Consider the following 14,988-nt stretch of genomic DNA (forward strand, 5'->3'; position numbering starts at 1 on the left):
TGATAAAATAGGGCAATTAGCACATCTATCACCTCAAACATTTCTTATTTCTTTGTGTTGAGAACATTCAAAATCTTTTCGTCTAGCTATTTGAAAATACAGAATAAATTATTATTAGCTATAGTCACCCTACTGTGCTTTAAGAGCATTAGAACTTATTCCTCCTCGTTGTAATTTTGCATCCATTAACCAACTTCTCCCTATCCCATATCCCTCTCTTCCCCTCTACACTTCTCAGCCTTTCGTTACCACTGCCCTACCCTCTACTTTTATGAGATCAACTTACTTAGCATCTACATATAAGTGAGAAGATGCAGTATTTATCTTTCTGTGTCCAACTTATTTCATGTAATGTAATTCATTATTTTTTTTTTCTTTCCATTCTTTTCTTATTTTTTATTCTTCTTCTTCTTGGGTTTTGGAGGTGTGACATTAGTCTACATCTGGAAAACACTCAGGGCTGTGTAAAACCAGTGAACAAAACAGCTGATCACATTAATTACAGGAAACTTGTTGAGTCTGAGGGTCATGCTTTCCAGTGCCGATGATTTAGTGAGTAGGTTTCACCGCTTTCTGCTTTCTGGTGTTCTTACATATTTCCACTCGCCTCCTTGCTTTCTGTCATTGTTGCTTTCAACAAAGCCTACTGTCCTCAGTAAATTGGGAAATAAATCAGGTGATGAAGATAAATGTTAAGTATATATTTGTGTCTAATTGAAGCCATCCAACATAACGAAAGGAAGTAGAAAATGTGAAGTTATCTTTTCATTTTAAAATGTCAAGACCAAATACTAATGAATCAGATGAATTTCAAAGGACCTTGAGAACCCATCTGCATCTTAGAAGAGAGAGATCATGCGTATTGGTACTGAATTCACATACAGTCTCCCAGAATCTTACTGCAAAAGTCATCATAACTGAGAGGTTTATGAAATTGCATTGAGCTTTTGTTATTTAACAAGTTTGGACTTGTCAGCTATTGTAGTCATCAATTTTAAGTGATATATGGGAGAGGATAAAAAGCAATGCTGATTGCTTTTCCTTGCAATGATAGTCAAGAATTGTTATAATATGCAATGGTATCAGTATGATAATCAAAGATTTTATATAATAGAAAACCCAATTTTAGCATGGTGTGTAGATAAATGGATTAAAGTCAACTTTCTTTCCAAATTTATCAACACTTATAAAATAAGAACTTTACCCCAGAACTAAAAAATAATTAAATTTACTAAAAAATACAAGGGATGTGACAATCTCTTGAATGTCAATTTACGGAATCAGAGAGAATCACTAGATAGACTTTTTGTTTCCCTTGTTTGAACTTTTTCCAGAATATTGGTGGAAACTTTATAATTAGGTATAGCATACAGAATCTGCTCAAATTTTATAGGAGAGGAAACAACTGGGTGACTTCCAAAGAATAACTCATTATTTCTTCAGCAACTGTTGTGTGTTAGACACTTGAGAATACATGGAACTATCTTAAGTATTTGTAAATATAGTACCTCACTTATTCCTCAAAAACCCCAATACTAATATTTGCCTCCACTTTACATATGAAGAAATTTGGGCCTGTAGGAGGTACCTGGCTTCCTAGGGCTATGTACTCAGTGTCAAAGCTGGGATCAGAATTCAGGTGTCAAACATCAGATACATTATTCTTTCCTGCAGAGCAAGCACAACATGTGTTTGAACAAAGGAATGAAAAAATGAAAAGATTTCCTTAGGAAAAGCATAAAACATATAACTGTAAGACTATAACTTCTTTTGACGTATCAAGAACAATACAGTGTTTTTCTACAATGTATGTAAATGGAGTAGTAGCTGAATCCAACAAATGCAGCACATACGTTTCCACCACTTCTATCAAATATCATGTACATAACTATGCCTAATAATAATGTTACACCCGCTGTTTGATTTTAAAATGCATGTTCTCATTATTTTGTTTGGTCTGTTTATACAGCCTGCATGGGTTCATGAGCAAGTTAAAACAAGCATTTGCCCGAGTTCTTTCTTGTGCACACACTTTTTCTCTCCACAATCTTAGACACGGAGCAGTGACTTCTCCGTAAAATCCCATGCTTCAGAGTCCAACGGCTCACCTGCTGCAGTTTGAGTATGAGGCAAATAAGGTCAAGATGGGATTTATGAATCATCTCTTCCACCACCTTTTACGGGTAAATTCAAGCTAAAAATCAAACCCATCTGGCATTGACTCAGGGTGGAACTTCCTGAAGCAGTGAAAGGAAAAGGAAAACTATTTAAAGTCATGTCTTTTAAAATAGAGTTTAGCCTCGGTGACCCTAGGACATGATAAGTAAGAAACTCAGCATCCAGGGCCACAGAACTTTTTGGTGGAAAACCAAGATGCATCCTTCTGTCTTACCGGTTTTAGTTTCTTTCTATCCACATTCATATTAGGTGATCAGAGAAATCCAGCTCTGTGAAATATCAGTTTGTGTCTCTTTCTTACAGGTCTCCTTTTGGAGAAGGAAATCTACTCATTCATTCAAGTGATTAACCAGTCAACAGGTATTGACAGGGAAGGTTGGAAGGTCACCATCATTTTTAATATTTACTACATATATGATATAACTATGTGATTCTATATATTTAATTTTACATAATTTTAAAAAGACAAAGAAAATGGAGCCATATGAAAATATATGAGAAAAGATCTCCTGGTAAAGGTAAATGCATGAACAAATATAAAAAGCAGTATTATTATAATTTAGTCCCATCACTCCACTTTTCATGCTTTTATAAGATTTAAAAGATAAAAACATGAAATAATTTTAAAATTGGCCAGGCATGGTGGTGTGTGCCTGTAGTCCTATTTGATGGCTAATGTGGGACATCACTTGAGCCCAGGAGTTCGAGGCTGCAACGAGCTACAATCGCACCACTGCGTTCCAGCCTGGGTGACCAAGTGAGACTCTGTCTCTAAAATAATAGTAATGATAGTAATTATGATTATAATTATCTGTTAATGGCTACACAATACATGAAGTTGTGATTTGTGGCATCAGTAACATATAGGATGGCGAGTGCCAGGAACTGGGGAAAGAGTGAATAAGGAGTTATTGTTTAGTGGGTACAGTGTATGTCTTTGAACAAGTTCTGGAGACAGACAGTGGTGATGGCTGCACAACAATGTAAACAGACTTAATGCCGTTGAACTGTACACTAAGAAAGGGTTCAGAGAGTAAATTTTGTTATGTGTATTTTACTGCAATTTTACAAAAACATTAAAAAGAAATACATTTGAAGTAAGTATTGTGGTTTTCATTTTACAGATGCCTAAACTAAGATCTAGAGCTGTTCAGTAACGTGTGGTAGTGCCCCAGCAAGCCAGGGCCAGAGCTTGGACACCTCATTGAGATCTCCGTAAAAAGAACCCTAACCAACAAAAAGTGGAGCCATACAGACATACCATCTGCATAATAAAGTCAATTATTCTGTCTCACAGTATTTTGTAGGTGAGACTCTTTTTTAAGGAAATAAGAATTTTAGGACTTGGGAGGTATATAAACATCTCAATTTGAAAGACGAAAGGAAATTCCATCTCCTTTTCAATACATTCTGTTGTGTTCTCACCAAGTGAAATTTAGAGATCGAAAGTATCATTGATTTAGTTCACAGTTGTCTCTTAGGCACAGGAAATAAAGGCGTAATCAAATGTAATGTCCTTCTCAGAAGCCCCATCAGCACCATATACATAACTGTGACTTTGGACAGATAATCAGGTCATTGTGAGCCAGTGTTCTCTTCTGAAAAGTTACAATAAAATCACACTAGCCTTGCCCTTCCTGTTATCAGAGTGATGATATTTATTATAACAGTAGTTTATAATTCCCCAAAGTGTCTATCTATAGGATATTTTTGTAGGATTATTATTCTTGTTAAGCACTGACATTATCCACAGCCAGTAGACCCAGTGAACCCTGTCTTTGTCTGTGCCATCACCTTTAAATCAGACTACCACCAGGTTCACTATTTGTTAATGCCCAAAGCAGCCATCTAGTGACTGCAAAGTGGCTATGTGCAGAAAAAGCTATTTCTTCACAAACCATGTGATAAGTCATCCGAGAAAGCTATCCCCCCACCCCAAGCATCCTGTGATGAAGGATAACATTTATTTCATTATTGTTCACTCATGGGACAGCAACTGGGCAGGAAGTGAAGCCCAGTCTTACAGACAGTTGATTCGGTCTCCAATCATCTGCCAATGAGGACTAAGGCCCTGCCTCTTTAGCTAGCAGGAACTATCCAACGGCAGCTGGAGAGATGAGAAGCAGCCTGGTTCAGTGAAAAGTTCACCAAGCTGGGAATGAAGACCTGTGGTCCCGTATCCCAGCCCCACTACAGATGGATTCCCTGACTAAATATGGACAAGGCATTTTTCTTTTCTAGGCTTCAGGTTTCTCCTCTGCAAAATGAGGTATTTGAGTTAGGTTCTTCCTTAGGGAAAGGAGCTCCTCCTTAATGATCATCTAACATTGCCTAGTGGTCTACATACATTACCAAATTTTAATATACAATTAGCAAGGTAAAGGTCATCACCCTATTTTGATAGACTGAGATGCTAACACTCAGCTCTAACTTATCTCTCTTCTTCATCTCTGCTACATTTTTCCACTGCCCCATGCAGGACCAGCTCCATGAGTGTCCAGCTTTAGACAGGCCCCATGTTTGGTTGAATGCTCTCCTCCCAGGTTATGAAATTCTTAGCAGTTTTAGAAAAAGGGCCTCACTTTTTCATTTTGCTCTGGGCCCCACACATGATGTTGCTGATCCTGCCTTGATTCTATGAACCCTGGCAATTGAGCCTCACAGTAGTAGGTGCTCAAAGGAACAGACAGAGGTGTCTGCCACAGTGCACAGTTCTCATCCCTTGGAACCACAGTGATGTGGGTTAGACGAAGGGGACAGAATGTGAGCTAATTAAAGTGAGTTGAGTACTTCCAGGGAAGGACACAGGGTCAACAGTCACGGACAAAAACTCTCATGATCTACAGAGAACTGAGAACTGGCTCCTTGCCTTCATTTTTTCTGACGTGCTGGAAAAAAAAAAATCTCTTTGTTATTGATTGGAGAAGTCAGGAGCTGTGAACGTGTTCAATGTGGAGTGAACACACTGAAAGGCGAACTTCCTTCAAAGCTTTGATTTCTCTGAAACCTCTGGTTAGTGATCACCACAAGATTTGAGTAGTGGATGGGAAAGGAAGACAAAGACTTCATTCAAATCATTACAATAAACCCTGGGGTTCTAAATCCCACCAGAGTTCTTCCAGGGTGAATGTCTGATGTGGAGTCTGACACTTCCATGCGGCACCCCACCCCTCACACCTGCTCTCTGTCCAAGCCAATAAGTGGCAGTGGAGCCTAGGGCTGCTGTTGCTCAGAGAAGGCAGAGCCAGCTGTCTACAGGTGTCCAGGATCTCCAGCAAGCTTCCTGCCTCTCAGGCCAAATGAGGGGGACCTGGAAGAGCAGCTCAGGAAATGTACCCAAGAGAATACGGGGGTGCCCCGGAAGACAGGGAAATGGGAGGCCAGAGCCTTGGTTGAAAGATCTGCTGTGTGTCTCAGCAAATCAATTTCTCCCTCTGCTCCTTTTACTCTCATCTAAAAGTGAAGCAGTTGGACAGCAGGGGCAATACAGTTTAACAGATGGAATGTGGCATATAGAGTTAGTAGTTCTGGGTTCAGATTCTGGTTCCACCGCATCTGTAGCTGTGAGATCATGAGCAAGTTACTTCACTTCTCGAAGCCCTGCTTTCCTACTTGCCATTTTAAAACAGAGTTAATAATGTCTCTTTCACAGGGTTGCTGTGTGAAGCCAACAGAACAATGAGAGAATAGTATGAGTGTCCAGGTCCTAAATATGTAGGCATTTAGTATTTGAAAACTATTACTATTCACTGGGGCATCAAGGCTTTTCCAAAGATCTGTGCCTATGAAGATCAAATGGAGTTTGTCCTAGGGCTTGGGAAATGATCAGCAAGAGCAGGGGAAGCAGGATTTTTCTGACCATGCCTGGACCCAGTGCAAATTTCGGGATGTGGCAATACAGTGAGCAGAGATGTCCATGATTTGGGAGGAGCACCTGAGTGCTAATAGGAAAAGGAGAGCCCCGATGTCTCCAGCTCAGATGCCATCCTTGGATGCTCACTCTCCGGCTGGCCAAGAGTGAGTGGGCCTGGATCACAGTGTTCAGTACCTCACGGGACCAATCTGTGCTCTGTCTAGACAGACAGCTGGAGATCGGCAGCATGGGGTGCCAAACACTCCGGGGAGGAGGGGACCCCACAGCAAAACATGTTCTTTTCTTGCCTCCACTGACTGCTGGCTCCAGAAGACGTTCAGGAGTAGCTGAGTCTTGGGGCTGCTCTAGGACTGTGGTCCAAGACTATCAACCAAGGGAACTGTCTGGCTACTGGTGATTTCTGTGTCCTGCTCACCAGCCTGTGAGATGGCAGGCAGTTCTGCCTCAGTTGCATCAGGTCATGTGACCATGGTGGTTCGGCACCATGGAGACTCCTAGGGAAGGCCCTGCCCTTCCCAACTGGCTCTCTTCTATCCACTAACCCATCTGTAGATCAGGAAGCAGGATCATCCTGTGCCTCAGCTCTTGTTGGATTCTAGCCTGTCCGTAGCCTCAAAAAGTACAAAGGATATTTTTTACCACATGGCCCCTTCCTGCTCTCTCATCGGATTTTCTTCTGCTTCCCATCTTCATGCTTGCTCTTCAGCAACACCAACTTTTATTAGGCTTGTACCTCCTCCTGGGAATCCATGTGTGTTCCCCCATCTTCACAGTACCCTCCACTGCCACCAGTTGGACCAAACCCTTCATTTCTCCACCAAGCTGGGCTAGGGCTACTTCTCCATGCTACCATAACTACCTGCATATACCTCTGTTATGGTTCTTGTCAAAATTCATAATAATTTTCTGTCTCTCACTAGATTTAAAGACAGGATATGAGCCTTCCTCCTTGTAATTCCATTATTGAGTACATTGCTAAAGCCCGATGTATATATTTAAAAGAACAAACTAAACTATACATTCTCAAGTTGAATTCAATCTATAGGGATTAATTCTAAATCCCTGCTCCCACCATTTATACTCCACAGAATAGCCAAGTTCATTTTTCTATAACACAAACCTAATTGTGCCACTTCCATGCTCAAAGCATTTCAGTAATTTCACATAATCCTTGGGACAAAGCACCAAATTCACATCATGCCTACAAAGTCCAACTCAAGCTGACCTCCTCCGCCTATCTCACTAATTGTTGTTTCTTGTAACATTTTTTTTTTTGCATAAATAACTACTCAGTGACTTAATACAGAATCAGTTATTGTTCTGATGATTATTGTTTAAGCCATTGGTCTCCTCTGGATTTACTGATGCATCTGCTCCTAGGGTAAGCAGCTCTGCTGATCTGGGCTGGCCTTGCTTGTATGTTCAGTGACTGGCTTGCTATAGGCTGATTTAGGATAGTCTCAGAGGGATAAGTAGGCTGTCCTCCATGTGGTCTCTCATTCTGCACCAGGCTGGTCTGCTCTTGTTTACATGGTGGGGGCAGGCTCTGAGAGAGGGGGTCAGAAGCACACACTACTTCTTGAGTCTTGGGCTCATAGTTGCCATAAGAATACTTCTATTTTATTCTGTTGGCCAAAGTGGTTCACGAGCCAGCACAGATTCTAAAGAAAGAGACCCCACCTCTAAGAGCTGAGAAGTTACATCACACATGTCATGGGCTTAGGAGACAGTGAAAAACACAACAATTTTTGCACCCAATCTACCAGAGTTTCATCTCCAGAGACTCTTATTCAACAACTGGGGATGAGAATCAGACATTTGTATTTTGAGTGTGTGTTCCAGATGATTATACAAAGTCCCTCAAGAATCATTGCTTGAAAGCATCACTTGTCCTCAAGCCATTCCACCTTCCTTCTGGGTCCTGAACACATCTGCTGCTTCCAGAAATACAGTCTTGACCTCTATGGTTCCTGCCACCTGCCACTATTGTCCCTGGACCTGGCCTAATGAATCCCTCCTCACACTCTAGGTCTCAATCTTCTCTGATTTTTCAGACTAGGTTTGCCACACCCATTCCCCGTTTGCATTTGTGTAACACCCTTCACCTTTCTTGAAAATAATCTTCACAGTGTTAGTTGTCTGATATCTTCCATGACACACGGCAAGTATCATGAAGGCACTGGACACGTCTAATTTGTCATCACTGTCTCCACAGACTCTATTAGAGTCTCACAACTAAGAGGGATTCAATAAATATTTACAAAGAGCAGAAAGACACTGCTTTGAATCTTGTATTAGAATCACTCTCAACCAGACAATGATTCTATCCTCAGGAGACACTTTAGGAATAGCTGGTTTGGACCAGTAGAAAGTCACTGATGTTTTCTAGGCCAAAAGAGATCATATCAGAGCAACTGTAGCATTTGTAAGGTAGACTGCAGGGTGAATGTGTAGGTTTTCTAAAGGGGTCTGGCAACCCTGATTGAGATGGAGGTGGGAAGGGAGGAGTACTTCTTACGGAGAATGCCAGAGTCAAGAGTCTCAGGGCAGTAGCGTTTGAGGGATGTTTGCCCTGGGTGGGTTAACCAGGAAGAAAATCCAAATGATGAACAAGAAGTGTTTCCATGGACTGAGCATCAGAAAAGGAGGAAAGTGAAGGGAAGGGGCTTAGATGGGAGAACAGAGACCTTGTAAGGACTTCATATATATGTGGGACTGAATGAACATTGGTGATGTCAGAAATCAGGAGAGTTAGGAAGACACAGAATCAGAGATCTAGGAAAAACAATGAAAGGTAAAATTAAGGTGTTGGAGACCCCTTTTCTACTTGGGATATAAGGCTAGACATGGATGTCTGGAAGATAAACAAGGCTACTGTGAGAACCCAGGAGAGAATAGGGTAGCTGGGATTCAGATTTTAGCAGGCCTCAGATTTCCACTTCTTAAACTTGCCTCATTCTTCTGTCCCTTGGGACTTTACTGAAGTTGAAAGAACGTGTGTCAGCCTACATCTGGCACATCTGCATCAAAGGCAGAAGACTCTCCCCTGTGTCCCATCAGCTTCGTAGCTGATCACATTTAACTGACAGTCTCCTGCAGGTGATTAGGAAAAGGATTTCTGCTCTCCCTGCACTATGAGGTAATAGCAGACATCTAACAGCAGTGCCTCTTTTCACAGGGGATGCTTTTCTTTGGCACATTCAGGGACTGGCATGGGGAATCTCCATTCCCAAGCCCAAGAGATTGCATTTGAGACCTGGTTTCTCTTAGCAACAATAAAAAAATAAAAAAGCAATCCCTTCCAAAATCCTTCAATCTCAAAACCACAATCTGTTTATCCAGGAAGTAAAGAACTGCCAACATCTGCACCCAACATCTCACTCTCCCAATCCTGAGACTTGAAAGATGGGGACACATTTGATTTTTACTGTTCAATTATGAAGGGAAATCTTAGTTTTCTATCACACTCACTCAGCTTGAATGCTTTTCACATGTTCCTCTGTTTCAAGCTCCCTTTCATCTCCCAAAATAGCCACATCAATGATGAATTATTCCTGCATGTTTTCTTAAATAAGCTCATGTCTCATTGAAATTTTATTACCTGCACAGAGGGCTGAGTCATATGAGATTCACATATTATTCCTCTGGGCTGCATCTCCAGGCAGGGTGCTCCCACCTCCTCCCCCATTTCACCATTCAAGTTCCCCTCCTTCCATCAGCTCTGACCCCACAGGCTTTCTTATCCTTGCTGATAAGCTGAGTTGTCAGACGCACTGCAGAGCCACAGCTAGGGACACTGCTAAGTGATTGCCACGGATGAGGATGATTCTCTTTTAGCCTGGAGTGAGTTACCTTCATTTCTTGGATTTGGAAACAGGAAACATCCACATGTCAGGTTCCACCACCCTCATTTGGAAGAAATGATTTTAACGGCTGGCTGGCGCTTGAGTTATCCACAGGATGTGGAGCTGGGAAGAGATGTAACTCGATGCATAACGCTGGCAGACAGCACGTCACAGCCACGTCTATAGCCAGAAAAATGGAATACAACGATAATTTCACCTGATTTTCACCATCAAGTAGAACTTCTCCCATCAAACCTAAGTAACAATGTAGCCTTAGGAGCCAGAAAAGCCCAGTGAGTCAGGAGGAAAGATGCCTTTGTTCACACTGTGGACCACCTATTTCTTCACTGACACTTGGTCCCAGTTCTTCACCCTCCTGAGCCTCAGTTTTCTCCCTTGAAAAGTGGGGATAATAATATTTACCCTGAATTATTGTCAGAATGAAATGACCTCACACATATGAAGCATCTGACATGGAATCTGCTTGATAATTTTTAGTTGAATGTGGCTCTAGGTTGAGAAGCAAAAGGAATGCTGAAGGGTGAGAGGAAAGGAATGACGGGAAAGGAATGATGCAACCCAGATGCTGCCAGAAGTGAAGGAAATGCCCATGCCTTGAAAACTTCTGAAATTAGGCCACACGCAGTGGCTCACACCTAGAAGTTTAGCACTTTGGGAGGCCAAGGCAGGTGGATCACTTGAGGTCAGGAGTTTTAGACCAGCCTGGCCAACATAGCAAAACCCCATCTCTGCTAAAAAAAAAATACACACACACAAAAAATATAGCCTGGCGTAATGGAGGGTGCCTGTAGTCCCAGCTACTTGGGAGGCTGAGGTAGGAAAATCACTTGAACCTGGGAGGCGGAGGTTGCAGTGAGCTGAGATTGTGCCACTGCACTCCAGCCTAGGCGGCAGAGCAAGACTCCATCTCAAGAAAAAAAAAAAAAAAGAAATTTTTGAAACTAAACCTTTAGATCTGGAATGATAAAAAAAAAATTCAATGCCTGAGTTGATTTGTGCCCTAGGAGAAGAGAATAATAACACTTGAGAAGATGAGAGTATGAATGATAAGTCCTGAAAGAACAAGATGAACAGGCTCATTGCAAAGTGCACAGTGCATTCAGGGAACAGAGATTCGGTTTACTATAATGCTGAAAGCATAATAATTATAAATGAGCATGTGGTGAAAAAAACAGAACACTTAGCAAGGAGGTTTACACACAGAGTGCCCTTGATATTAAACTCAGGTGTAAGAAGCACATGTGGTGTATTCAAAAGACATCGGATGGCAATCGGAGGCCTGGGTTCCAGTTCTAAATTGCTGATTATCCTAAAATAGTCCCTTCCTCTAGGGTCTTATTTGCTTGTTTTATCAATGAAGGGGTTGAAATGAGTGTTTTCGTTTTGAGACGGAGTCTCACTATGTCTCCCAGACTGGAGTGCAGTGGTGTGATTTCGGCTCACTGCAAGCTCAGCCTCCCGGGTTCACGCCATTCTCCTGCCTCAGCCTCCCGAGTAGCTGGGACTACAGGCGCCCACCACCACGCCCGGCTAATTTCTTTGTATTTTTAGTAGAGACAGGGTTTCACCGTGTTAGCCAGGATGGTCTCGATCTCCTGACCTCGTGATCCACCCACCTCGGCCTTCCAAAGTGCTGGGATTACAGGCGTAAGCCAGCACGCCCGGCCTGAAATGAGTGTTTTCAAAGATCTTTTCCAGTGCGACTTTCTATGGTCCTTGGCGAATCATTCCAGTGAGCAGAAAGCTGGGATTTCAGGAGCTAGAATTGCCAGAGACAGGATAACAGGTGTCAGGAGCTTCATGTTGGGAAGAACCTTGAGAACGCAGGCACCGGCCCCTTCAGCAAGTGGGACTGGACTGATAAGGGAAGAATGCCGAGGACTCCATAACCTCAGCAAGAAAGGCCAGAGGTCCCTCAGCTCCGTCACCCAGAGTATGGTTCTCCAGCTTTTTTTTATACAAAAAGAAACAGAGATCTCCCAGGGTAGGGGTTAACAGTGGGCAGAGGCTTTGAAAGATGCTTTGCCAGCGTTTCTGGATGTTGAAGATTGTGAATTCTGGTGCACACTCAGCTTCCTGAATCTAAGACATCAAAGGGCTTTTAAGTGTCACATTCAGTGACGAAACCTTTGGAAAATCTTAAGGAGTAAATAATTTTATTTTTAATGTATTCTTTTTTTTTTAATTTTTGTGGGTACATCGTAGGTATATTTATGGCACACATGAGACGTTTTGATACATGCATGAAATGTGAAATGAGCACATCATGGAGAATGAGGTATCTGTCCCCTCAAGCATTCATCCTTTGAGTTATAAACAATCCAATTACACTCCAAGTTAATTTAAAATGTACAATTACACTGTTATTGAATAGTCACTGTGTTGTGCTATCAAATAGTAGGTCTTATTCATTCTTTTTATTTTTTTGTACCCATTAACCATCCCCGCCTCCCCTCCAGGCCCCGACCACCCTTCCCAGCCTCTGGTAACCATCCTTCTACTCTCTATGTCCATGAGTTCAATCGTTTTGATTTTTAGATCCCACAAATAAGTGAGAACATGTGATGTCTGTCTTTCTGTTCCTGGCTTATTTTACTTAACATAATGATCTCCAGTTCCATCCATGTTGTTGCAAATGACAGGATCTCATTTTTTTTTTTTTTTTTTATGGCTGAATAGTACTCCATTGTGTATCTGGACTGCATTTTCTTTACCCATTCATTGGTTGATGAACACTTACATTGCTTCTAAATCTTAGTTACTATAAACAGTGTTGCAACAAACATAGAAGTGCAGATATCTCTCTGAGATACTGATTTCTTTTCTTTTGGGTATCTGCCCCACAGTGGAATTGCTGGATCATATGGTAGCTCAATTTTTAGTTTTTTGAGGAACCTACAAACTGATCTCCATAGTGGTTGCACTAATTTACATTTCCACCAACAGTGTACATGTGTTCCCTTTTCTTCACATCCTCGCCAGCATTTGCTATTGCGTGTCTTTTAGATACCGACCATTTTAACCAGAATGAGATAATATCTCATTGCAGTTTATATTTGCATTTCTCTGGTGATACACGATGTTGAGAATGTTTTCATATGCCACTTGTATGTCTTCTTTTAAGAAATGTCTATCCAAAACTTTTGCCCATTTTTGATCAGATTATTAGATTTTTTCCCTATAGAGTTGTTTGAGCTCCTTATACATTCTGGTTATGAATCCCCTGTCAGATGGGAGAAATAAGTAATTTTAAAACAAGAATTGAATTTCCCTGCAAATACACTTGTCCATTTAACCATCACTCAGCATCTGTAAGCTGCTAAGGCCAAAGATTTCAAGATAAAGTTCTCCACCAAACAAAGATGTTCCTGGTTCTCCTGGGTTCAAGTAGCCATCATGCTAAAGAGGTCATTTCTTCTGCCTCATCTCTCACAGGCATTTTTCATCATGTGCTATGCAGTAGCCGTTTTGAATGAATCACTTGAAAAGAATCACTTTTCTCCATGAGCAATGTGGTCATCTATTTGCCTTCCCCGGTCTTTTCCCCTTTATCCAGCAGTCAAAATCATATTCTTTTTAAATTAAGGTGCAACTCAGATGTCACCTTTAATATGAAATCTGCAGCTCAGAAGTCACCTGGACCTTGGCCTGAATTAGTCGCCCTCTCAGCAGCACACTGATTTCGTCATGATAATAACACTCATTCCCACCTCTTTTTATATGCCAAGACTGGGTGTGAGCTTCTTGTTTGTGAACCTCCATGTCTGTAAACTTCTTGTAGATAACAATTTTGGTTGTCCGCCTAAAACTCACCGTCCTCCCATTTTCCAGGCAGACATGCCCTTCAGAGGAAGCAAGCCTAACCCATCCCTGGAGGCTGACAGCACTTACGTGTTCACTCGCCTACTGCCTCTTGAGGGCATTGACTTAGGCATGGTCAGGTGAGTCTTGCTAGAAGCACAGAAGTGTTTTCTTTGCTGATTAAAAGAAAGACAGGTAATTATCCCCTATATATAATTGTGCTTCGATGTGCTTCTTGGAACTGTTGTAGCTGCCTTATGACTTAAGAGTGGTTCTTAGCCTACATGCTTGAGTTGGTAGAAGAAATGTGGAAAGAACCTGGGTCTTGATGATGCCATTAAGCAGCTAAACTGACCCTAGAGGCCAGAAAATCCTTTCCAATTTTCCTTTTCGTTTAGTTCAGTTGGGTCAACATTTCCAGTTACTTGACATTGAAAATTTAATAACTAAAGGGCAGGGGTTATGTTATATTTGTCTTCAGCAATAATTACCATGGCTAAAACATAAAAAGATAATAAATATTTGTTGAATTAATGAATGAATGCGATTTGCAGAAAGCCTACTACACATCAGCCCGTGTGTGAGGATTAAGTAGAAAGAGATGCATTAAAACAAAGTGTTTTCTCCTAAAAGTTGTCAAGGTCAGGTGAGGAAGACATAAAAGTGAACAGAGAATTGTATAAAGTGCCATATGTGTTGTGTGCCTCACAGGTGCTAGTGGATTAGCACTCTCTCCTGCATAGAGTGAATAACAAAGGATCTGGGATAGAAGAGTGAGCAGGATTTTGCCTGGAGAAAAGGAGAGGATACACAAAGCCAACGGGCTGTCATGGATAAAGCATAGGAGGCCTAAGAGAGGAGTACCTGGCCTGAGTGGGGTTGGTCTGGCACAGGGCATGGAGGCATTGCAGGAGAGGAGACTAGAAGGGTGACCTAGGCAAAGTCATGGTGACTTTACTGATTTATGCTGCACCTAAGAGGGAACCATGAGCCATTTTTTTAAAACCCTGCCTCTCTGAAGAGTGAAGAGAAAGAAAGCACAGGTATAGGACATTTGAAACAAAAGTAGCTAGGTATTCTTTGGATGCTGCTACGGACAGCCTGTGTTCTAGAAACATCCAATTTAAGCATTTAAATATCGCCTTCATTATTTAATAGCTGTGCGAATTAGGATGAATTATAGTTTTTGTAATGTAGCTGTGTGAATGGGGATGATAAACTTCTTGATTCATAACACTGCTTGCCACATTGTATAAGCGACTAATAAGT

This window comes from Trachypithecus francoisi, unplaced genomic scaffold (genome assembly GCF_009764315.1).
Source record: "Trachypithecus francoisi isolate TF-2019V2 unplaced genomic scaffold, Tfra_2.0 Lachesis_group17, whole genome shotgun sequence".
NCBI classification, from domain to species: domain Eukaryota; kingdom Metazoa; phylum Chordata; class Mammalia; order Primates; family Cercopithecidae; genus Trachypithecus; species Trachypithecus francoisi.